Source organism: Platalea leucorodia, assembly GCF_965183815.1.
Source record: "Platalea leucorodia genome assembly, chromosome: 4".
NCBI classification, from domain to species: Eukaryota; Metazoa; Chordata; class Aves; order Pelecaniformes; family Threskiornithidae; genus Platalea; species Platalea leucorodia.
The window spans coordinates 3,259,964-3,283,967 of NC_138826.1; positions in this window are offsets into that span (position 1 = coordinate 3,259,964).

The following is a 24,004-nucleotide window of genomic DNA, read 5'->3' on the forward strand; positions in this document are numbered from 1 at the left end:
TAAAAATGAGTTGGAGAGAAAGTTGTGCAACCACATGGTTCCCAAAGTCAAGGTCTGACAGAAATAAATAATTCACAATAAAATAGCGCGCTAACAAACCTACCTCTGGACACTACTGAGTATTTTAGATTCTTGGTCCTGGTTGGAAAGTTGAAATAAGTGTAACTCCTTGCTTATAATACCAAGAATTATACATTGACTGTTCAGAAAAGTGCATTGACACACTTAGCTATCATTTTGCTCATCACTCACTAATAAAAACTTTTCAAATAGGGAAAGAAGGACAATATAAATACAAGACACATATACTTATCTTTCTTTTGCTGAAGACTGCCAGTTCTGGCTCCCACAGCGAGGCCCTCCACCCTAAAATAAGCTGGTTTCATTACAAAACTGCTTCACGGGGACCTTAGGAGCCAAAAACCCAACGCGTGCCATGGCTGACGTGGCTCTGGGCGAGGAGCTGCTGGAGAAGCAGGAAGCACAAGCTGGCTATTTAGCACCTCTTATTGCTTGAGTGACAAAGTCAGATTTGGGGGAGAAAATGGGAATTAGAGCTGTTCTCCTAGCAGGTGGCTGCAGGCTCATAGAACTGTTGGTTAGATGAGCACAGGTTACGACGGAAACGAAATGCGAATGAATCGCAGCTGGCCCTATGGTTAGGGCACACCTTTATACATCGTTAGGTGAATCCTGTGGGCTCTAGCAGCTAATTAAAAAAAAATTGACAACCAAGCCACAGTTTATCTTTCCAAATAAAGAAACACGAAGCACAAATTTTATGCCCTGCTACCAATGAATGGATGGATTCACTGCTAGCAGATTTTTGAGAGGACTTTCTCAGCTGAGGTTTGACCTCAGAGACACTCTTTTTAGGACTTTGGGGTTTTGAACATTTACTCCAGAATTCTGATAGTGCTAGAAATCTGAAAAATAAAAGAAATGTTTCAGAAAGACAAGTGAGATGTACTAGTCCAGATCTGAGGAGACTTTAATATACATCTATAATTGAACTAGTGATCTGGCGGGTCCTCGTTAAACTTGTGGTATGTTGTATATGTGTCAAAAAGATGTGGATGTAGTTTAAATATATTTGACTCCCGAGTTCAATTTCTTTAAGGATAAATCTTTGCCTGGGTGGATGTTGCATAACAATTTTTGCAGGCCCCTGCTCTAAAAGGATTAGGAATAGCTTTTGTTTCTATAAATACTTGGTACCACTCTGCTTTAATTTGCTCAGAATTTGGCTTATTGCTGATGCCTGCCAATTTCCACTCACTTTTTAATTTGCTTGGTTTTGTTCTTTCTAACCCATCGCTCTTATTGCCTTCTGCTTATACAGTTCTGGAAGCAGCTTTGTGAATGGGGCTGGCTTTGCTGTATACAGCAATGCATTTCTTTCTAAGAAAACTTCCAGCTGTCATGAAGGCAAAGCTGAGAATAACTGCCTGCTCTCTGAGTCACCGCACCCAGGTGCTGCTGGAGAGGACCGAGGTGGTGATGGAGGACAGCTGGAGCGCAATGACACGGGGCCTTGTCACATTGCTTAGAAGGTTACAGAGTTTAGGGCCAAGATTTTGTTAAAAGCGTGAAGTTATTAAAAAAAAAAAAATTACTATTTAAGTGCTTTAGATTGCTTAAGGCTAGAGGGCAAGGCATTCACTGAGCAAGGAAGAAGTAATGAGGTGTGATGTATGATATTTGCAATAAAAATTCTACTTCAAGGTATATATTTTTAACTTGTGATCTGTAAAGTCCACTTCCTCCTATTTTTTTTTTTTTTTTTTAATTTCTTGCAAGCCCAGTTTTTTAATCCCACTGCTTATTTGCAGGAAAATGGACACAACTGTGCCCCTTGGCTGTGGCCTGGCTTTCTTTATCCAAGGGGTGACAGGCACTTCTCCGCACGGTCCCCCACCGGAATGCCCCTGCTCGCTCTGTCGAGGAGATGATCTCTGGAGGAAGGAGCTGGGATCAGCTGGTGCCCTGCGTGCACGAGGTGCTCAGGCTGCCTGCACGGGGCTCGCTCCTCCGTCCTCTGCTGTTCCTCTGCACTGTACCATGCCAGATCTAACCCCAAATTGTCAAAATCATAGAATCATAGAATGCTGTGGGATGGAAGTGACCTTTAAAGGCCATCCAGTCCATCCCCCCTGCAATGGGCAGGGACATCTTCAACCAGATCAGGGTGCTCAGAGCCCCGTCCAACCTGGCCTTGAAGGTTTCCAGGGATGGGGCATCTACCACCTCTCTGGGCAACTCCTTCCAGTATTTCACCACCCTCATCAGAAAAAATTTCTTCCTTATATCTAGTCTGAATCTACCCTCTATTAGTTTAAAGCCATCACCCCTTGTCCTATCGCTACAGGCCCCGCTAAAAAGTCTGTCCCCATCTTTCTTATAAGCCCCCTTTAAGCACTGAAAGGCCGCAGTAAGGTCTCCCTGCAGCCTTCTCCTCTCCAGGCTGAACAACCCCAGCTCCCTGAACAGAGCTCCCCTCATGGAGCCTAAATAAAGGCAAATAGGCTGGAGCATTCGGGTATAAGAGTGATGAGACCTCTTCAGGAGTGTAAAATGTCACAGAGGCAGCTATGTGTGCTGAGGCTGGGCAAACAAATAAACCCCGGTCTATAATATTCCGTGAGAAACAGTGAACCTGTGTAGGTAATGCCTGTTCTCCAATACCTAGATACAATGAGCTGTACTGAGCTTTAATTCATCCAATATTTGAGTGTTTACTTAAGATGTGTGCAACTTAAGATCTCTCCTAGGACAAGTAAATGCAAACTAGAGGGTGTTGCTGTACCCAGTGTGTCAAAACTGAACCTGAGCAGACGGGCAGTACTTTATACTTCGTAGAGAGCATGAGCTATTAGGGAAAGCAGCATATATGGAAGGGCGGTGCTGAGCTTAATTAACGATGCAAACGCAGGAAGCTAATTTTACTCCAAGTATGGTCATTAGAAGTCTTTGATGTATGTAATTTATCCACAGCGATTGCTGACATGTGCTTATGGAGATAACTCAATGAAGCATCATTTTATCGGCGGCAAGGGATGCTTTCAAGGACAATATTTGTTTTAAAATGAGAAGCTGCCGCCTTGATAGAAAATAATGATCCTGAAAGGCAAGAGCCGGCAACCTATCTCTGAAAATAAGGTGAAAGCATGGTTGTCCTCTGGAAGGCCACGTGAAGCAGTCTGTCATCCCCAGCAAGGTACCAAGAAAGTCTGAGATTTCAGCCTCTCTGACACCGCCCATCATGAAGATATATTGAACTGCAGGAACAAGACATTTAGAGGGCAGAGGTAATCACAAGCATCTTGTCTCAGCCTCAACAACAAGCATAATTCAGCTGTTGAGATGAACCCTATCCAAAACATGGTCAGAGCAGGAGTGTTTCCTAAAAGCCATGTCAAATATGTCGGGTTTTTGTGGTGTACTTAAAAAAACCAAAACAATTTCCAACAGAAAAAGAAATGTGGAACTGTGAATCCCCCTAACCACAAGGGCTCAGCCTTGAGCACTCATCTCACAAAGTTGTACTCTGAAAAGTTCGTTCCCCCAGCAAGCCTTTAGCATCAGTTAAAATAAAAATCCACAAAGTATTATAGCTGAGGAAAAGAAAAAGATAACATTAAGAGGGATATAAGTCTTCTGTGTTACTAGACTCTTGTTTGATTCATGCAGAATAGCACGCGCTCCTTTCGGGGACATTTCCCACCCCTGCGTTTGTAGCAAGCACAGTACAGCAGCATCGTGCAGCTGGAACACAGGCTGTGAAGCACTTGCAAAATAATTCTTTACTCCACATTAAAACACTTCCCAAAGGCACAATATTTTTTCCAGTGTATTGCAAGGCATGCAGTTAAAAAAAAAAACAAGTAAAGCTAATTTCTTAGTTTCTGTTCCCAGAAATTCCCTAACAGCCTACTCATGCTCGCACTGCTGGAGACAAAGCCTGGGCCTCTCCCTCACCTCAGCACTCCCACTTGTGAAATTTTAACTCAGGAAAGAGAATTAAACCCAGTTTTCTAGGTAGATCTGAAAACAACTGGACGCTAAGATCCTCTGGGGAAAGGGAAAGTTAATTAACAGTGTATTATCTTGAGAGTCTCTTTCGGAAGCCCTGGAGGTGCCAGCCAAAGCCATTGCTGCTTCATTTAAACTGACAGTCCCCTCGACTCTGCTGTTGCCTCCCTTCGTTTTCAGGGCAGGAGGAGTCAGCTCCTCATCACATATTTGTATTTCTTCAGAGCTTTTTTCGCGCTGTAGTTTTCCAATCCCTTTCATTAAGAGGATTTAATGAAATACTTATTCCATTAAGAATTCCGTCCTTGCTGATGGATAATTTTTCTTCCACAAAAATATATCAAGATGAAGACAATGTTTCACCCCTAATGGGATCACGCTAGTACCACAGCCTTTGGCTGACTTGATTTTTTTTTCACAGCCAGATGCTTTAGGGTATTTTTTTTTCATTGCCTCATCTCCACTCCCAGTGCTCTATTTTCCTTCTCCTTTTTTTTGTTTTCAGTTTCAGGCCACCCGTTTTACTCTTTGCTTCTAGGTTCCTGATTTTTGGTTTCACTGATACCTACCAGAAATATCTTCTGGGCAAGACATAATCATTCAGGTCTCTCAAAAAAGAACTGCTTTGCCTTAAGAGATGTGACAGAAGAGAAGACCTAAATCTCAATGGTAGTGGCTTGGCACTGCTGTGGGCATAGCAGCAAGAGAAATTCATTTCAGCAACTTTAGTTGTGTCAGTAAAATGTAAATGCAATGAAATGTATCTTGGATTTCAAGAGTCATTCCAGTCTCCTACATCACATCATCTTGCTGAGCAGAAGGCAGGAGGAGTGAATATAATTTTACCTGTATTTCTTTACGAGATGAATTAATGAGTTTCTGCTGTCATTTGCAGTGAGAAATATGGAGAGTGCGTATTATTTTCAGGATCTCAAGAGTGTGAGAAAATTTCAGAAGCATGAAATATCTCACCCCTTTAGCAAACCCTTTTGTTCGGTTATTTTATAGCCAGCAGGAGAAAACTGTTGGAACTTACTCTGAAAATTGATGACTACTGGTAAAAGATATCGTAATGATTTGGGTCACTTTGAATTATAAAAGTCATCATTGTACTCTTGGCTATTAACTGTTTCCAGAATACAGCGTTATAAGTGTCAAACCTGAATGATATGTGATGCGTTTAGCTAACCTCTGACTCTAAACGTATCTGTCTGTAAGGTTATAGCCCAGTGATGAGAAGCGCAGATGCGCGGCGGGGCGTCCGGGACAGACACGGCACCAGAAGGAGGGGCAGCGTGGCAATCCTGGCGCCCGCTGATGGGGACCAGGGTAAGGCTCTGCAGCCTTCCCACACGTTTCTGAGACTACAAAATCATTTTAACCTTTCCAAAATGTATAGGGAGGAAACTTTGGAAAAGCAAATTATTTTTCGTGCGCTTGGAAAAAAGGAAACTGCAAATTACAGAACCTGTGTCAAGCTCCAATATGGAGTGAAAAATCTCATACTCATGCAAATCTCTTCCTCTGCATGAAGGAGAGCTCCAGCCTCCTGAGCTGCACCCCGTCGGGCCTGTGAGAGGACAAGGGATTGCTGAGACTGTTACTACCCTTAAGCCCTTGACAGATTCCTAGCATGGAAATAACCTTTCCAGCCTAGGCAGACTTGAAATACCTGCTGTCTAGGGTCTTGAGACAGTTTGCCCCCTCTCAGATGGACCACCACAAAACCCTCAAGATGTCCTTAGTTCATGCTCTATTTCAAGCACCAATCCATGAATACAACCTGCACTTCTTCAATCACACTGTTGCTACAAAGCCCTTACGCCACCCTACCCGCAGCTCGGTGCTTTTCTGGAGTTACACGTACTGCTGTCTCACTCATCAGTTTAATCTGAAATACAGAGACTGCTGAAACGACTGCCCTGCTCAGAGATCGTTGGCGATGAGTGGAATCTACACCACCACCACCTATCCATCCTTCCCTGCTCTCCCAGGAGTCAGAAAAAGTCCACCCTGGCTGGCATGGGAATCCATGCAGGTCACTGCAGAGCATCCCGAATCTCAGTTTCTCCTTATTGTCGAGTTGGTATGTTGATGAGGAGGACAATACTGCTTTTAACACAAATTACAGTGGGTACAGTTTACTCTTTCCAGCATGAGAGATCCTGCCGTCTCTAGAGAAGCAACCAGTTTGAAATGGAGCAATGTTAGGAATGATCTAATGCCTAATGAACTTGGATGGCTGCAGTTTCTGGCACTCGGGCTATCACACCGATTAGCCTCACCACGAGGAGCCCAAATTGGTAGCTGTACGTAAAACAAACCCCGGGTAAGCCGTAGGTGGCTGTGTCTGGACCCCAAGTCACAGTCTTATCCTGCCAACTAGAACGGGCCAAAGATGTGCCAGAGGCTGCTCTACCAAAGCACCAGTATAGACCAGTATAGTTCCTGTGTCTCTGGCTATGCTCTGGTACTATTTCACTTTATAGACATAGTCAGTATGTGCTCCATGTTTTATCTATCATCTGCTTCATTTCCTAAATTATCTGGATAGCGCAAGCATTATTTTAAAGGCGATAGAGTTATTACATGAAAGATGATGAGTCAGAAGGCCAATGAGGATGGGAATATAACCAGTGCTCCAGTAAATATACAAGGGTAAATGGAAACCGGGATATAATACCAGACTAATTTATCTTTCTTTGATAAGGTAACTTATTTCCTTCAAAAAAAAAAAATGCAATAGATCTATCTACGCTTCATCAAAGAGTATAATGTATTGTAACACGAAAAATGACTTGAGAAAATGGGACATGAGTACAAGAATTGAAGAACAGGCTGAAAGGGAGACAAAGCCTAGCTCACGCTGAAGGAGAGGAGGGGGCTCCCCGGGACCCCCCGGGCTTGCACTGCGCGGGGTGAGTTATTTGCATTCGCTTGTCACACATTATCTAGAGGGAGAAGGGCCAAATACCAGCCACAAAAAGGGTGAAAAGTTACTTTACAAAGTCAATGTTTTCATATTCACCACGGAGCAATTATTTTGGTAACCAAAGCTCAAGCAAGGTAAATATGAACTTGTACAGAAAAATGCCAACTGCAGCACTTAGGAAAAGGGCAAGTTTGTTTTAAGAGAAAAGACAGTGCAATTCTAATGAAAGATGAAACACAGGCGGATAAGAACTATCTAAGGGAAAGGAAAATTTTGTCCTATCAGAAGAAAAAAATGTTCCGATATAGTTTCAACTAAATGTACACCAGAAAATGGAGGAATGCTTCTAACTCTCAAGAGGAGTGAAAGAATGAAACTGGGTGCAGGAAAGGAAGGACCAGATTTTAAGGTGGATGTTAATGCGTTGATGACCAGGATTAGCTGTCTGCATGTCCCTGGGCTGAAGGTGCTGTGCCAGAAGAGCGCTACAACGCTAAACTGAAGGGGTTTAATCGATGTAAAGTTCTTGCCGGGTTTCACAGGGAAGAGGGAGGGAAGGAGGGGTGAAGTGGATTTGATTTGGCAGGGTAACTGGATTCAGAGAGGATACTGTCCTCCTGATTTAATCGGAATATTTTGTTTCATCTTCTACTGTAACACAGGTAGATTAGACTTAATTGAAATTCAACCACCAGAATAGGTGAGACTTGATCTCATCACTTGAAGGACCAGCTCAAGCTTTTACATTTTTGTTCTTCTCAATTAAACCTTGTTTAGTCATTATTTTTTAGAAAGTGCCCTCTCATTCCCAATTACATATCAATTTAGCGATTTCTGTGTCTTCCCAGCGAGATCTTACTAAAACCAAAAAGCACTGCCTCTCTTACAAAACAACCAACCAACCAAATTCTGCCTTCTTAACTGGGGAAACAGGACCTTTCGAACACAAAGCTGCGATTGCCGGGCGGTTTTGGAGGAAATCCTGCAGGCGAACGCTGGGACGAAGCTCCTTCTCCCCCAGAGCGAGCCCTGCGCAGCCGAGCAGCTCCCGATGGCGGCCAGACCCCGCTGGCTCTGCTGTGCCCCGAGTGGCTTTGCACCTCTTCCTTCATCAAATACAACAGTATAATATAACTTTATTGTGACTTTACGTAGGAGAAAAATTATAAGCCTAAAAATCTTTGCAGGATTGGGCAAAGCAGGATCTGGCAGGAATCAAGATGGGATATAGGAATTATCCCCAGAAAACAGAAAAGTCTGCCGAGTCGCATTGCAAGCTAGTACTGAAACTCAAACACCACGGAACAAAGCAGGCAGGACTTCAATTGCAAACACACCTAGAGTGAGCTGGCCAGCCTGGCCCACGGTGTCCAGGTCTGCAGCTCCTCCGCTGCCCCCCAAAAGCTGACTGCTATTTCCCCTGGGGCCGGCAGCACGACCCATCCTCCCCGGAGCCAGCTACCTCCTACGGGCAGAGGTGGTGAAATTATGTCAAGGATACCATTTACGGTTGTAGAGAGCCATTAGACTCAGATATCAGGTAACGCATTTCATCTTCGTTAGCGGGGTGAGGGACGGCCATCCCTTTTTCCTCCCCGCAGCAGCGAGGCTTTGCCCGGGCGCCCAGCACGCCGCCGGGAGCTGTGCAGACAGAAAGGGGCTGTCGCGTAACCCCGCTCAGCCTTTGCTTTGCTCCTCGAGGTTCCCAGACAAATTTTAAGTAAAAGATGTCTTAAATAATCCTCCCAATTAACAAGCTAAGGGCTGTTCCTCTGTAGACCCCTCTCAAGGACCAAACGGCAAAGACACAAGTATTTTTTCAGCTCTGTGCTTGTTGTCACAGGCTGGCGGCTGGGAGATGGGAGGGAGACGGAATTTACTACGCAGGAAGCTAATTGTAGTAATTAGTTATTGAAGAAGGGAATAGTGTATTAAAATATCAAAATTTGTCACTAATGTATCATTATGAAACAAAGCATTATACCGCACAAGCAGAAACTTGACTTGAAATGTTAAAGAGTTGTACCTGAGCACTAGATTAAAAATGCCAGTTTATTCGGTATCCTTAATATTTGAGTGCTAAAAACAAATGTTAGCATCAGTTTGTCACTAAATCACTGTTATACCTTTCCATTTAAATTTAGATGGGTAAAACCCACAACCGATGTAGTTTTTAAAGATGTGCAATTATTAGAAGTTAGATACACTATGAAAACAGATTTGTGTGTTTAAAGCAAAGATTAAGGTTGCATCCTATTGGTTAAAATTGCACTCTATATCCCAGCAGTCTGGCCACCTTTCTTCTGTACTTCATGGCTGAGACTCGGTGTCTCAGGGAAACCCTTTGCGTAGCTAAGAACGGAGCAGTATTTTAATGTAATATGCGCAATCCCCACGAGGTGCCGTTTTCTGACTATTTGTACGCTCTATTCGTACATAAAGGAGTGTTGGGATATAAAAAAGTTAAGCGTGCGCTTGTTCTGCGCTCGGAGACAGGGGCTGCAATCTGCTGACGCGGCGGGACTGGAATTACCGCTCCACCGTGCCGCGTTGAACGCCGAGCCAGCCGGCGCGGCACGGGAAGCTATTCTGCTTCAAAGCTAGCCCGGTGCACTACTACTGCAAGAAGACATCAGACTTGGGTGAGATTACCAGATAGCTCTTTTATTATACTACGGAGGGCAGATTTGCAACTTGCAGCTGTCTCATCCCGCTGCATTAGCAAACCCGAGAACACTCTGCTTGAGGACAGATGTGGATACAGACGCCAGGTAACATTTTTCTCAGCAAAAATGCAAGCTGCTTTACGTAGTATGAAGTTGGCTTTCTTTTCTTGTTTACTCTTTGTCATTTACAGCAATAAGAAATATGCTGGATCCTACCTATGCAGATTAAAAAAATCTACTGTGAATTTATACCCGCCGTGGCACAATTTGCAATGACAGGAAAAGCCTGAGGCACAAGCCATCGATTCATCCCTGCCTCCAAGTACTGTCGCTCCGTTAAACTCCATCCTTTAGAATACAAATGCAGAGCGAGAGATGGAAACTGTAGCAGCAGCCACAGCTTCCACCATACCCAGGGACATTTTAATTTTTTTTTATTTTGGCTGGCCCTGGCAGCTCTCTCGGCAGAGGGCTTCCCCATGCTCCTGCCTTTTCCCGAGCGTGCGGAAACCCTCCAGCCTCGGGGACAACCAGGGTGGCCTCCAGTCCCGCTGCAGCCATGGGGGTAGCTCCCTTGGCTCTAAACTCAGCATTTTCCACTTGCTGCTGGGTAATTCTGCCATTTTAGAACTTGAAATCTCAGTATTGCCTCCTCATTCGAGTGATTGCACACGTGCTGAAGAGGTGGGGGATGCACCACGTCACCAAAGAAAACTACCCAGTGCCGATAAATGGTGTAAAATGAGCAACTGGGAGCTCAGACAGTTAAATTTGGGGTGATATTGGCATGTTCCCAGGGTGGCTTAGGAGGGTAGGTCAGCGCAACACTCAGTTTCCATGGCGGATATATGTTAATAATGCTTCAGGATGGGTCTAAGGCACAACCTCGTTAGTATCTTTGTTAACAACATTGCCTCGCAAAGCAGAAGCACGCTGCCTGGCTGGCGTGCAGGGAGGTGGGAGGGCAGCCCTTCCCCAAGGGGACGTTGAGGATGATGACGTCTCAGAGGGACCCGAGGTCCGGGGTCAACTGGATGGTGACTGTGGGCCAGGAGGAAAGGAGATCTCCAAATCTGTTTGCATTTCCAATGGACACAGTAACATTGACACCAGTCCTCGTCTGGGATGTCCTTTATGGTTCAGGTATGGAGAACTTTGACTGAACCGTGAGCAGAGATACAGCTGAGAGCGAACAGAGGACACCAGAAGAGTTTAGGCTACGAACCTTCATGGAAATGAATTTCTGCTGTCTTGCACTTGCCTTTCGATTAATGAATTTCGACATATGGAAGTCAAGTTTTCTTCACCATGGTATAAGTTAAGGAGACCTGGGCAAGCAGCTTGCTAGAGCCCCCACTCATGCTGGCCTTTTACTGGCAGCAGACTTCATTTCTGCACGTGTAGAGTTTTCTTTAAAAGGGGGGGGATTACCTGACAAATTCTTCGCCTTTACCACGGTCTTGCCAATGGCTAGTACTTGATAGCTGACGCAAAAAGGAAACGCTCATTGAGTAACAGCCATTACCTCCAATGAAAGCACCGAGTACCCTGGCAAGCCAGCAGAAATGGAGGTGACTGGTACTTGGGTACTGCCTTGTTAACCTGCTTCCATTGAAGGGGTCTTTAAGCTTTCTTCTGTATTTTCATGGGTTCCAGTTTTTGTAATAAATCCAATGCACCTACTCACGATATAAGCTCAGTCAGGGAAACACTTAAAGCGACTCCTTGACTTTAAATATTGAAATCTAACCGCTTCAGTGGGAATTAAATTAAGCACATGGTATTCTTAATAGGCGTGATTTTCTGAACAATTTCTTCCTCTAAAAAAGGGGAAAATCTCTCCTGTAAGGTTGTATGTAACAGGTAGTAAGAAGAAACTGTGATTACTTAGCTTCCCATCCTGAATCAACAGCTTTAAAACCTTTTTTCATGTATTGTATCTTAACAAACCATGAGATGCTTAATTATCTCATTATAGAAACCAAAGTGCGAAAAAGAAATGTAAGGGGAAGGCTGTGAGCCCTGGCAGCATTACAGGGGGAACCTGAAGGGCCGAGCCGTGTAATTTAAAAAAAAAAAAAAAAGCCTGTCGTTTAAAATTGCTCATATGAATCTGAAACCTTTAATTAAAGTATTGAAACTCTTCATTCCTAAGGCTGTTTCCATCCTCATCGCAAGCTGAACCGATCTGCCCCAAGGCTTGTCAGAGCAAAAGGGTTTCCAGCCAGCCGACCGGCGTAGGTCCCGGCGGCCGGAGCGGCTTTGGGGCAGGAGTTAATGGGCGCCTTGGGCAGCCCTGGCCACTCGAGCAGAGAGCAGGCAGAAGTCAAACATGACGTGATAAATGGCTCTGTACGACAACTGAATACAAGCCAAAACCTATAGGGTCTAAGAAAAAAATACGCATGGGCTGCATTATCGAGAGGTCTCCTTGAAAGTAAGCCCCTCATCAGTAACAGTCGGTGAGTCTCACATGGATACATACGTTTTTGTACGAACACAGCTATTACGCTGCCAGACAAGACACTTAGAGGAAAAAGTATTTTTTCCCCAAACAACTTCATGGCATGATTTTTTTTCTTTGCTTGTTTAATGGTGCTTTTCTTTCAGAAACTATACAGAGGAAAAAGGGAGTGAAGCTGAGCTGTCAATTCTTCTTGCTCCTATTTTATGTTTTACAAGGCAGCATCTGAGTAAATCCCCCTTGCAGAATGCTCACCTACACGCTTGGGCACTGTAAAGAACTTTTAAATAGCTATTAATTATATTCAGACTTTAGGAAATTTGTCTTAATGTAAATGAGAAGCTCTAGGGTAGAGTTATAACACATTTCATAAAATTCCTGATAAGATTTATTGATCTTTCACAAAACACTTTAAGGAAAAAAAAAAAAAAAACAAAAAACCAGCTAGAAATGAACAGCAAAGAACTAAGTTTATTTTAAAACCTCATGGCTAACACAGCAGAGTCGATGCTGCTCATCTGCTGTGAAGTGACCAGATAGCCACGCGAGTGCCTAACTGTCCAGCAGCTGAAATGGATTTTTGCATCGGCTTTTCCTAGTCTGAAGAAAAATTAATGAGTTAATCTTTGCAAAATGATAGAAAACTCACAAGCCGAAAGTGTCTTTGGACTCAGCATGAGCAGCAACATCTTGCAAGTTAAGCCCATCATGAAAATAAAATAAAATGTTTCAGTTCTATCAAAACCTGACAGTCATAAATGAACTAAGCTGTTAACCGAGATAATAGTATGAAATCTTTCAGCAATATCACAGCTGTAATCACCCTAAAATAAAAAAAACCTTCCCTTCTTCTATCTGGTTATACACGTGATAAAGAAGTGATTTCCTTAAAAAAAAAAAAATTATAGCTAAGTCATGTGTTGTCATTTTGAAAGAAAAAAAGTCAGTTCGGTCTTGTAAAAAGAACAGATAAATCTTTTTTGGTAGATTTGAGCTGGGCATTGTAAATGCTACTACCGCAGAGTGGATTAGAGAGTTTGCTGTCCTTATTATGGCCATATGATCTTAAAGCCAATACCAGATAGCGTTCTTATTATAATTCAGTTTTTCCACTGCTTCGTTATACCATTTCCCTTCTACCACCCCGACTTCTGCAATACTTCATTCAGCGCTTACTGGAACTGGTCCCCTCCACAACCAGCGTCTCGCTCTTTGAGTCAGCTCACGATATTATTCAGAGCATCTCAGCATCTCCAAAATGCCCCCTGCCTAACGGTGAGCTGGACAGCTGGCACTGGCAAATTCGGGTGCCCACATGAAATCCCAGCCCTGAGTGTCCGGAGCAGAGGCAAGCAGCCTGGATTCAGGCAGGGGGTTGTACTCAAGCACCATTTGAGCGGCATTTCTTGCCCTCCCTGCAGGGTGCTGCTCCCCGCAAAGGCAGTTTAGTCCAGGCCCCTCATCAGGGCGATGCTGGGGGCTGGGATGTGGCTGCTGCGCTGGATGTCACCTGGGAGCACAGGGAGAGGGGCTGGGGTCCTGTGAATCCCTGCCTGCAGAAGCAGCGTTTGGTCCCTGGCTGCTCCCGGGACACAGCGGGAGTCATGGAATCATAGAATCGTTAAGGTTGGAAAAGACCCTTAAGATCATCAAGTCCAGCCATTAACCTATCACTGCCAAGGCCACCACTAAACCATGTCCCTAAGCACCACATCTCCTCAGCTTTTAAATACCTCCAGGGATGGGGACTCAGCCCCTGCCCTGGGCAGCCTGGGCCAGGGCCTGACTGCCTTTTTGGTGAAGACATTTTCCCTAATACCCAACCCAACCCTGCCCTGGCGCAGCTTGAGGCCGTTCCCTCTCGTCCCATCGCTTGTTCCTGGGGAGCAGAGACCGACCCCCCCGGCTCCAGCCTCCTTTCAGGCCGTTGCAGAGAGCGAGGAGGGCTCCCCTCAGCCTCCTCTTCTCCAGGCTGAGCCCCCCCAGCTCCCCCAGCCGCTCCTCCCCAGCCTTGTGCTCCAGCCCCTGCCCCAGCCTCGCTGCCCTGCTCTGGCCACGCTCCAGCCCCTCCATGGCCGCCTTGGGGTGCGGGGCCCAGCGCTGAGCACAGCATTCGAGGGGCGGCCTCACCGGTGCCCAGCGCAGGGGCACCATCACCTCCCTGAAGTCCGCGCGGCCCGAGGAAGCAGGCAGGGTGGACAGAGATGAACTGCTACCCGTTACAAGACAAGTCAGTCACATCTAACCTGCTTCCACTCTATATTTGCCCATGTATTTTTCTCTGTACTGCCAGAACTAGAAGTGCCATCTCCTGCAGCGTGAATTTCTGTACAACAAGGAACCTATTGAAAAGGATGAATTTTCTGTTATTTTTATGTAACGAGTACATAAACCTTGCTTTCCCCTCAGCCCTTGCCCTATTGACTCCAAGGCAGTGACTAGAATGTGGAAACTCAGATTATGTATTGATTTTACCCATACAGTACAGCAGTATAAAATTTGATAGTCCCCACTCTGTTTTGCCAAAAGAAATCCTGGGAAGCAATGTCATAATACAGTAAAGCACGGGGAAATCATAACGCTTAGCAAGGATGAATTGCATGCGAGTATCGGAGCTGATGGAAAAATGAATAAAAAATGGAAGTAAATCTGATTTATCACATCCTGTTGGCATTTATTATGGACTCCTCCTAAGTGATAATCACTCTAAAAACAGAGAATTATTGGTTTTGCAATTAGATTAAAATATAACTAAAATATAAGGAATTAAGCTCAGTAAAATCACTCAGAGATGAAGATTTGGGAATATTCTTTAGAAATGAAAACTCCTTTTCAGCTACTGTCTGTCTTTCCCTGCTTAGCCAGGGAGAACTGCAGGCGCAGACCACATGCGGCTCTGGGAACTCGCCGTTCCTCCAAGTTCATTCAGCAGACACCCCACAGGCACTGTTTGCACGCAACGAAAATCCCTCGCACCCCTATGAGCCAGAGGTCATTATGCACTCCCCAAGCTTTGTCCAGCCCGTTTCGTGAGGACAAACTGCCAGGGATGATAAGCAAGCGATGCATGGCTGTTCTCCGTGAAGACAACTATTGTCTGCTACGAGCAGAGGCGAGCCCTCCAAACCCGCTTGGCTTCAGACCTGAAGCTGGGCTCAAACCGCAGTCCAAGAATTAAATGTTCAGCACATTAGCTGCTAACCCACCAGCCACGGCTTAACCTTGGAAGAAGTACATCACTGCCTGGTCCCAAAAAGATGATTTATGGCTATATGACAGTCCCTTCTCTTTCTTATATAGGCCAGCACGTTGCTCTAGAGTAAAGAAATCATGGGCTTTTTATCATGTTGAACTCTATCTGGATAAAGAAACAGTCTAGTTCCTTATTTATTTTTATCGGTTTATCCTTGAATAATGAACCAAGCTGTTGTGATTTGTTGCCAGTACTATAGCATCCCCTGTAAAAAGCACAGCGTAGAAGTGGAGCTACCATGTTATTTCCTGAACTTTTCCGTAACGTATCGATATAAGTCCAATTCTCCAGTGCATCCTGGCTGAAATGAACCACGAACACAATTTCTTGCTCTGTTTGGATACTCCCTCAAACAGAGAAATATTTTCAACCCTCCTTCCAGTTTATTGTGGGGAAAATGGTGAAAAGGTGCCGTTTTCTCGATGCTACGCCCATCCCTGAAGAGTTAACACCACAGTAAGCACCAAGTTGCTCCAAACTTCAGCAAAGGGTGGATTTCTAACGTTCCCAAGATGAGGAGATAGCAGAAATGGCATCTAACCGCAGGGCCTTCCCATACTCTTACTTGTGTTAGACGTCTCACCGCCCACGCACAAACTCTTGGGCCATTGCGTGCTCTGACCGCCCTCACCACGTAGCTGAGGCTATTGGCCAAGGGGCCTCGGAGCCCCTTGACCTTTCTCTCTGCAGTGATGGGTGCCTGGGCACCCATCGGTCTCTGTGTGCATTGAGCAGCCCCTCACTCTCACTGCCCCCTTCCCAGGGCTGACGTACCTCGTTCCGCAGGCTCTCCTCACCAGGTCCAGACCCACGGTGTCTGCGTTTGCGTTTATCTTCTTGCCCAGACCCAGAGGAACTCCTGCAGTGGTTTGTCCAGACTAAGGCTGGTCATTTGGCTATTGCACAGTACCCCTTTGATTATACCGTGTGTTTGGGAATATGGAGAATAAGAAAATGGTGTCAGAAGCTGCAGCTCACACAGACACGTAAAACCAGGAGCAGCACAGGGGGGGTGTGACAGCAGGGTGTGCCACAGGCTGCTGTGGCAAAGCACACCTAGGGGCACCTGATTTTTGACATCTGTGTTAACTCTCCAAGTGAAAAAGCTCAGCTCGTCAGCCTTGCTGCCTCGCCAGGGGCGATGGGTTCCTTCGCAGCCTCTTCCGAGCTCCTGAGCTGGCTCCTTGTCCTCAGGCACCCTCCAGAGGAGCCCACCTCACCTCCCAGCTTCGGGAGGGGGCTTAGGGGAAAGTGGTCTCAGCTTAAGTGCAAACACTTCCCGAAATATCTTCTGCAATGCTCAGATCTGAATCCTGCTGCAGTAACCGTCTGGCTGCAGGGAGAAATAATTCGGTGAGGGGCATGCAGAGGGTACCTGCCATAGTCAGCAGCGTTTCATACAAGGGCCTGGGAAGACGGCTGAGGAGCCATCCATCTACTGTGGTTTTGTTTCTGGAAAGCCAGCAAAGCTCGAGGACCCCTTCAAGATGCCCTGCAGCCAGTCGCCCCTGGCAGCAGCAAGGATGAGGTGACTGGAAAGCCGTCACCAGGTCATTTGGTCGCAAGTCTCTGATTCCCTACATCACAACTCACCCTAAACCTCCAGCAACAACCCGTCCCACTCCCCAAGATGTGCCCAGCAGGGGCGAGCGTGGGGCTCGGGGCAGCGTAGCGGCAAGGCTGCAGCCTGGTGCATCCCACCGCGCCGCTCGGGGCTGGGGGTCTGACGGCTCAGCAAAGCAGCCGTGGGCTGGCAGCCTCGGGAATTTGTTCTCCAAGAACTAGGTGAGACTATTTCTGGGCTTCCATGGGAGTCTGGCCCAAGCAAGGCTAGACCGCAGCATCCCATCGCATCCCAGCATCCCATCCCCCTTTTTCACTAAAGTCTGCAGCTGCCCAGTTAGCCCAGAGACTCGTTACCTGATGCAGTTCTTCCTTCAAGCAGTGTTTTTGCTTAGAGAGATTGCAATGTTTCTGCTCCAAGTAGATTGATTTATTTAAAAAAATTCTCCTTTTCTTTCCAACACACAAAAATAGAATTAGAGAACAGAAGCACAAAGAAATACAAATGATGGCCTCCATGTACACATTGAATCATCATCTGAAATAGTCCCTGAAGAAAAGCTGGCAACGCAGTGCAGTCCTTTCACCGAGCTATCCATGGACCTCCCCAGCGCAGGACCCAGCTGAGCTGCTAACAACGACCGCGCCGGGGAAGCCTGAAGCACCTGCAGCCCCCGGGGTCCTCCTCTTCGTGTTCTGCTGCGTTTCCAGGGTCCGGCGATGGCATACTGTCCCAGGGCAAATGGTCTCAAGGTGAAAATACGGAGCTCGGCACCTACGGCTGAATCCAGAACTTTGTATCCTGAAGCAGAAGAAAACGTGGGCTGAGCGCAGTCATTCGTTTCCCAGCTCTGAGGTCAGTGTCTTCGCTGTGTCTCGGGAAGGGTCCTCCGGCTCTGCCAGGGCAAGTTTCTCCGTCCTTCCTATTTAAAAGCATGTGCCTGCTCCCAGGTGAACGCATTTCACAGTCCGAAGGCAGCTTTTTAAAATCTGAATGCCAACTGAAACACGTAGTTATTTTCACCAAGAAATTCATCAACAAGCCCTTTTATATTTTTTTGGTAACGATACAAGGCTATCTCCCCTCTTCGCTCCCTCCATGACCTGCTCACCACAACCCTCAGCCACCTGTAAAAAAAGCAGCTTAAAATGCAACTAATTGCAAAAATAACTTTCCCTGCACCCTTTAATGTGGTAGCTAAAGGTTACCCTGCTGAAACAAGAGCTTGAAACCTTGACCAGCATTCTACCCACTTTAAAAAGGAAACAGGAGTTATAGTTTAATGTCTTCTTACTCGATAGCCCTGGGAAATAATAACATAAAGATTCTGTCTGAAATATTTTAAAAGCCATTTCAGAATAGTGATTTTTTTTTTCTTGCATGAAGCTTTCTTTCAAATAGGAGATTGATCAAAAAGAAATTTGACTCCATAAACTGACGCAGGATATTGGCTGACAAGTTCAGTTTGCTCTTTTCCTTCATTCTAGGTCTAGTGAGTTGGATATTTGTAAACCAGCTACTTTGTCATACTATTTATTACATTTTGGGCCATGAAACCACTTGTACAGCTGATTCTTCCCCTCCATTAGGGACTCGCATCTCCAACACGTTTTAGGTTCTTACAGTTTATGTTTTGTTTTTTTTTGTCAGAGTTGCTTTATGGTTCCATTACAATGCACAAAAAGTCTGCGTTATACAGGTTTCTGTTTGGGGTTGTTTCCTTGTAAACAACAACAATAATATTTTTCGCTTTTTATTTAAGAAAGCTGTATTTTTGTCATAAGCGAGGAAGCGTGGGCTGGGGGAGACAGAGAGCCAGAAAGGAAAGGCAACAGATTATACAGCTCACAATTTTCTTTTCTTCAAACTCAAAGACCTTCAAAGAACGACTAGAAAGCAAAAGCAGGGAACAGGCACCAGGTCTTAATAAGCAAGTGGGGGTGGCCAAAACCCTCTTGTTTGAGGTATTTAATAAAATGCCCAAACATAACCACCGCGGCTGCAGTCCACTGGTGCCACGTTGCATTTTTCCAAAGCTTCATAAAAAAAAATGCAGAAACCGCGTGTACGTGTGGATGCCATGGATAAATGGGAGGCGTTTTTACCGAGGTGGCCTCCAGCAGCAGGCGCCCCGGGAAGGCGGTGGGTGGCTGGGGGCAGAGCCCGCCTGCGTGGGGACGCCCGCGCGGCGGGCCACCAGCGCCTCGCAAGCCATCGTCGAGGCGCTTAGCAGGAGAAACGGCAATTAAAGAGCTCCTCAGCGGGAATCCGGCTTAATTTTGGACGCTCGATTAAATCTGAAAATCTTGGTACAAATTATCGTCAGCTCCACGGGCTGACACAAAGATGATCTTTTGTGTTTGGGAAAAATAAAGGGGTTTTATTGAGAAACGCCGCGGAGGACGGCGGGGCTGGGTGCCCCCCACGCCAGCCCTGGGAGCGGGGCCCGCGGGCGAGGGCACGTCCCTCTGTCCTTCCCTGCACCCCAGGCTCCCTCCTGGCGTCTCTGGAGGCTCCAGGCTGCAAACCCGGCACCCACCTCCCCCAGCCCACCCAGGAGGGCCATGGCGGGAGCCCACCCCCAGCGAGGGTCCCTGGGCTGCCGCGGGGAGCTCGGCTTTGCCCCCGGCCACGCAAAGGTGAGAAAGCCACCCCGGGCACCCCCACGGCAGCAGGTTAAAGCCTTTCCAAGGTTTCGGTGGGATGGGACAGCATGAAAGAGGAGGGAAAGCAGCACCACGGCCAGCCCCGACGGCTTCGCTCGGCTCCCCGCACACCCCCATCCCGCTCCCTCCCTCCCCCACCTCTCTAGTTATAGATCATATATAAAAATGCATATTTACGCGTTACAAAAATATTCCTCTCTCGTGCGTTAGTGCATCTCGCTGCGGCCGGGGAGCTGCGGTCAGGCCTGGGCCCCGGCCCGGCCGTAGAGGGGGGCTTCGGCGGCGGGGGGGCCCCGCAGCCCGGCGGGGCAGGAGGCCGGCGGGCCCCCGCCGCTCCCCTCGGCCGCTCCGGCCTCGGCCCGCCTCTTCCTCCTCCTCCTGAAGTTGCCGTTGTCGAACATCTTCTCGCAGTTGGGGTCGAGGGTCCAGTAGTTGCCTTTGCCTGCGGAGAGAGGAAGGGGCCCCCGCCCCCGCCCCGCGTTGGCCGCCGCCTCCGCGCCCCCGCCGCGGGGGGCCGGAGGGGCCGCGCCCGCCCGTCCCCATCCCCGTCCCCGTACCCGGGTCGTCCTCGTCCCGCGGGACCTTCTTGAAGCAGTCGTTGAGGGAGAGGTTGTGGCGGATGGAGTTCTGCCAGCCCGCCTTGCTTTTCTTGTAAAAGGGGAAGTTTTCGGCCACGTACTGGTAGATCTGGCTGAGGGTGCGGCGCCGGCCCGGCGCGCTGTGGATGGCCATGGCGATCAGCGCCGAGTAGGAGTAGGGCGGCCGGGCCGGCCGCGGGCACTCCTGCGGCGGGGGCGGCGCCGGCCAGCCCCGCTCCGCGCCCGACGGCGGCCGCTGCGCGGCGGCGCAGCCCGAGGGCAGGAGCGGGGCGGCGGGCAGGTAGGGCGCGGCGGGGCCGCCGAGCCACAGGTAGGGGTTGGCGGCGGGCGGCGGCTGCGGCGGCAGCGGGTAGAGGCCGGGGCACACCGCCACGTCCAGCAGCTCCTGGGCGTGCGGCGGCGGCTCGGCGGGCGGCCCGAAGGCGTGCATGCTCCGGCGGCGCCCCGGCGGCAGCGCCACGCTCCGCGCCCGCCCGCTTAAATACCGCCCGCGGCCGCGGCCGCCGACCCGCGCCCGCCGGCGGAGGAGCGGGGCGGGACGAACCCCCCCCGGCCCCGGGCCGCCCCCGGCCCCGCGGGGAAACGCCGCCCCTCCGCCCGGCCTCCCGGGCCCGCCGCGCCCGCCCGCAGAGCGGCTGCGGAGCGGGGGCCGCGCTCCCCGCTGCGCCCTCGGGCCGGGAAGGTTCCTGGGCAAACCGTGAGGATTTGGGAAAACCGCAGCGGTGGGGGCCGCCGTCCGATAGCACCGTCGGCTCCCACTCCACCTTCGGCTCCCATCCCACCTTCTGCTCCCTTTCCACCGTCGGCTCCCTCCCCAGCCCGGGGCACACAATCCCTCCAGCCACAAGAGCCTCTGTCCTCCGGTGAGGACATTACCAGCAAGTCAGGAAAAGTGATAAAGGTGCCTAAACCCTCTCTGGAAACGTCCCTCGGAGATCGGAGAACAAATTAGGGGTTTCCAGGGCTTTGTGGTTTGAGCTCTTGATGTGTAGATTACACCAGCGGTTACAGGGTGAGCTGATCCCGCTGCAGGGAGACGCAAGAGCTCCAGCAGTAAAGCCGGAACGTCCCTGTTTGGTACCTTATAAAACAATTTCTGAACGTTGACTGACCTGAGCAATCCCTTCCCTGACCTTCCTAAACCTCTGTTTAGGATCTATAGTGTTACGGTAAAGCAGCCTGACAGGCGTGGCTGTCCCTTCATTCAGCAAGCTTTGATTTCCAGTGAATAAACACATTTTCAAGAAATCATCAACAGGCTGTCCCACATTTCCTTTAAGTCCGAAACAAAAATTATTATCATATGGAAATTCAAATTTCCCATTTGCAAAACCTCTCAAGGTACGCGTGGTCCTACGTGCACACACAAACTGATACTGAACTCTCGAACTCAAACTAAACTCCTCTACGCTTGCAGAACGCCGCGGTGCTCGGCCGCAGACCACCGGCGCCCACCTCTGCCGGCCCCCAGGCCGAGCTGGGACACCAAGTACCTCACCGAGCGAGGCCGGTGCCCGCACGCTGGGTTGCAAGGGAAGGAAAGGATTTTCTTCTTGTGGTACTGCTGGCATTGACTTTAAAGTAAAATTCACACTGTGCTTTGGTCCATGGCAAACCATGCGCCTGTGCAGCTTTGGTGGAATATTGCAGCCACGAAAAACATGTGCGTAACTTGATTTTCACTTTTTTGACATATGCGTGACATCCTATAAAAAACTTTTCTTCTGCATTTCTTACTCTCCTGTCAAACTAGAGTTTTGGGTTATGTTTTCTCACATCGATGTTAAAATAGAAGAAAACAATCTAAAATTTTTCATCTTTGATAGAAGACATATAATGATTTGATGAAAAATCGCACTGATTGATTTGATGATTTGATTTTAAATTGCATTTCTGTATATACTTTTGCCGTAGAGTATGTCTGTCTTTTTAAAATTACAGACCATTCCTCAGAAATACAGATAAAAGGCATGACTTTATCAGCAGCTGTGGCTATATGTAGGTAAATATAAACGGGATACTGATGTGCCGTAGAGAATTAAAATACTTCAGGTGGCATCTCTTACAAATAAACTCATCTCCAATTCTTAATCTGTCGATCTGTATTTTGGGTCTGCAAATGCAAGTGTGAAAGTAATCTGTGTCACTAGATATTTGCATTTTCAATGTCATTCTCCTGCCTAAACTATTTCTTTCTAAAATGTGTTACGTGTGCGTGGGCATTGGCATTGCCACGGCAGGCCTGTCTCATCCAGCACGCTTTCTCTGGGAGCGCCTCGGAGCAGATGCTTCAGAGATGCCAGAAACACTTGGGAGAGCGGGTTTCTTCCGAAGGAAAGGCAGTCAGTGGGTAGCTTCTGCCCTGGAGCATGAGTGTTATAACCCATTTGGCGCATATATACGAATCTTTATATATACACACACATATAGGCTTATGCCAAGGCAATGATTAGTCTTTAACACCCTCCGGGAGCCATCCCGGCACTCCTGGGCTGTACCAGCGGCAGGGCAGCGCCGCCTTGCCGGAGGCCGCTGCCCTTTGCCATGTCACGATAATGTAGTAGGAGGGGTTTAGTCCGCTGACCTTCGGGCCGTGCCGCCAGGTACACCCGTTTGGCTGAGCTTTTGGAGAATGCTTAAGAAAACCAAGCCAATTGTCAGTAATCACAGCCATTCGCATCTTGACTGGGTGGAAATAAAAAGTAAAAAAAATGTTGAAAACCATTGTCCTACTAATGTAAAGTTCGCCCTGAATGTTCCTGTATGCACACTGCAAAATTAGAAATAGCTGATTCACAGCCCTGGCAGGGTATTTGTCTGAACACCAGTTACTTTAGGCACATTTTTAGACGATCCCTCTTCAACTCTCAGAAGTGTGAGGGGTGATACTCTTTCCATTTCAGTGAAATTAGTTCAGGAGACAACCCGACCCCAACCATTAAACTGGAAGTTATTTCATTTCCCTGCACTTATTGATTACCCAGAGACATCCCGCAGCACGTGGACCTGCGGGTACCACAGCGCGGCTGCCCAGGGATGCTCCCGTTGCTTGGAAAGGCTGTTTCGTTTTCCATGGCATCGCTTGTCGCCTCGCCGCCTGTCTGTGTGTCAGCTACAGCTACAACCACAGGGAACGGTGTAGCGTGTCTTTGTGTCCGTCAGGTTCCAGCAGACCTGCAGCGTGATATTTTTTGTGTTAGCCTAGTGCCTTGTGGCAAACTTCAGTGTGGGCTGGCTGAATTTTCTTGTAAGTTTTAGACATCTACTGTGTAAACAAGAAAATTTATTTCATGTATTTTCTAAATGTACAAATTTACAAGTCTACAGAGAGCTCATTAAATTCTCCCCTTCTCAGTAGGGCTGGCACCCAAGGACATGAAAATACTTACGCATAATATATTTGTTAACGCTGACTTCTTTTTGCTTTGCCGAAACCCAGCAATCCCTGTTAAACACCCAAACATAACTTAACTCCTTTATGATATTCTAACCCATGGGAAAAATACTTCTTGTTTCGACATGCAGAGCTTTTCATGACTTACTTTTCTTTCTTTAGCATTTCACCTGAAGTCACAAGGTGAAGTCACACGTATCACGATAGCGTGGTTGAGGAGCAGCAATCTCTGCGGGAGCTTTGGCAGCTCTCCGATACACGTTTAAAATGCTGGGGTTAGCTCAGCGGCACCCTTTGCAGCAGTTTTTCTCGCCGTCGTGGGCTCCATCGCCCATCGCCCGTCGCCCATCGCCCGATGTGCGTGTGCCCAGATGCACTTGGCAAATCGTGCGAGTTAACTCCAAAAAGCTGGATTTTTTTGAGCTCAAGAGCCA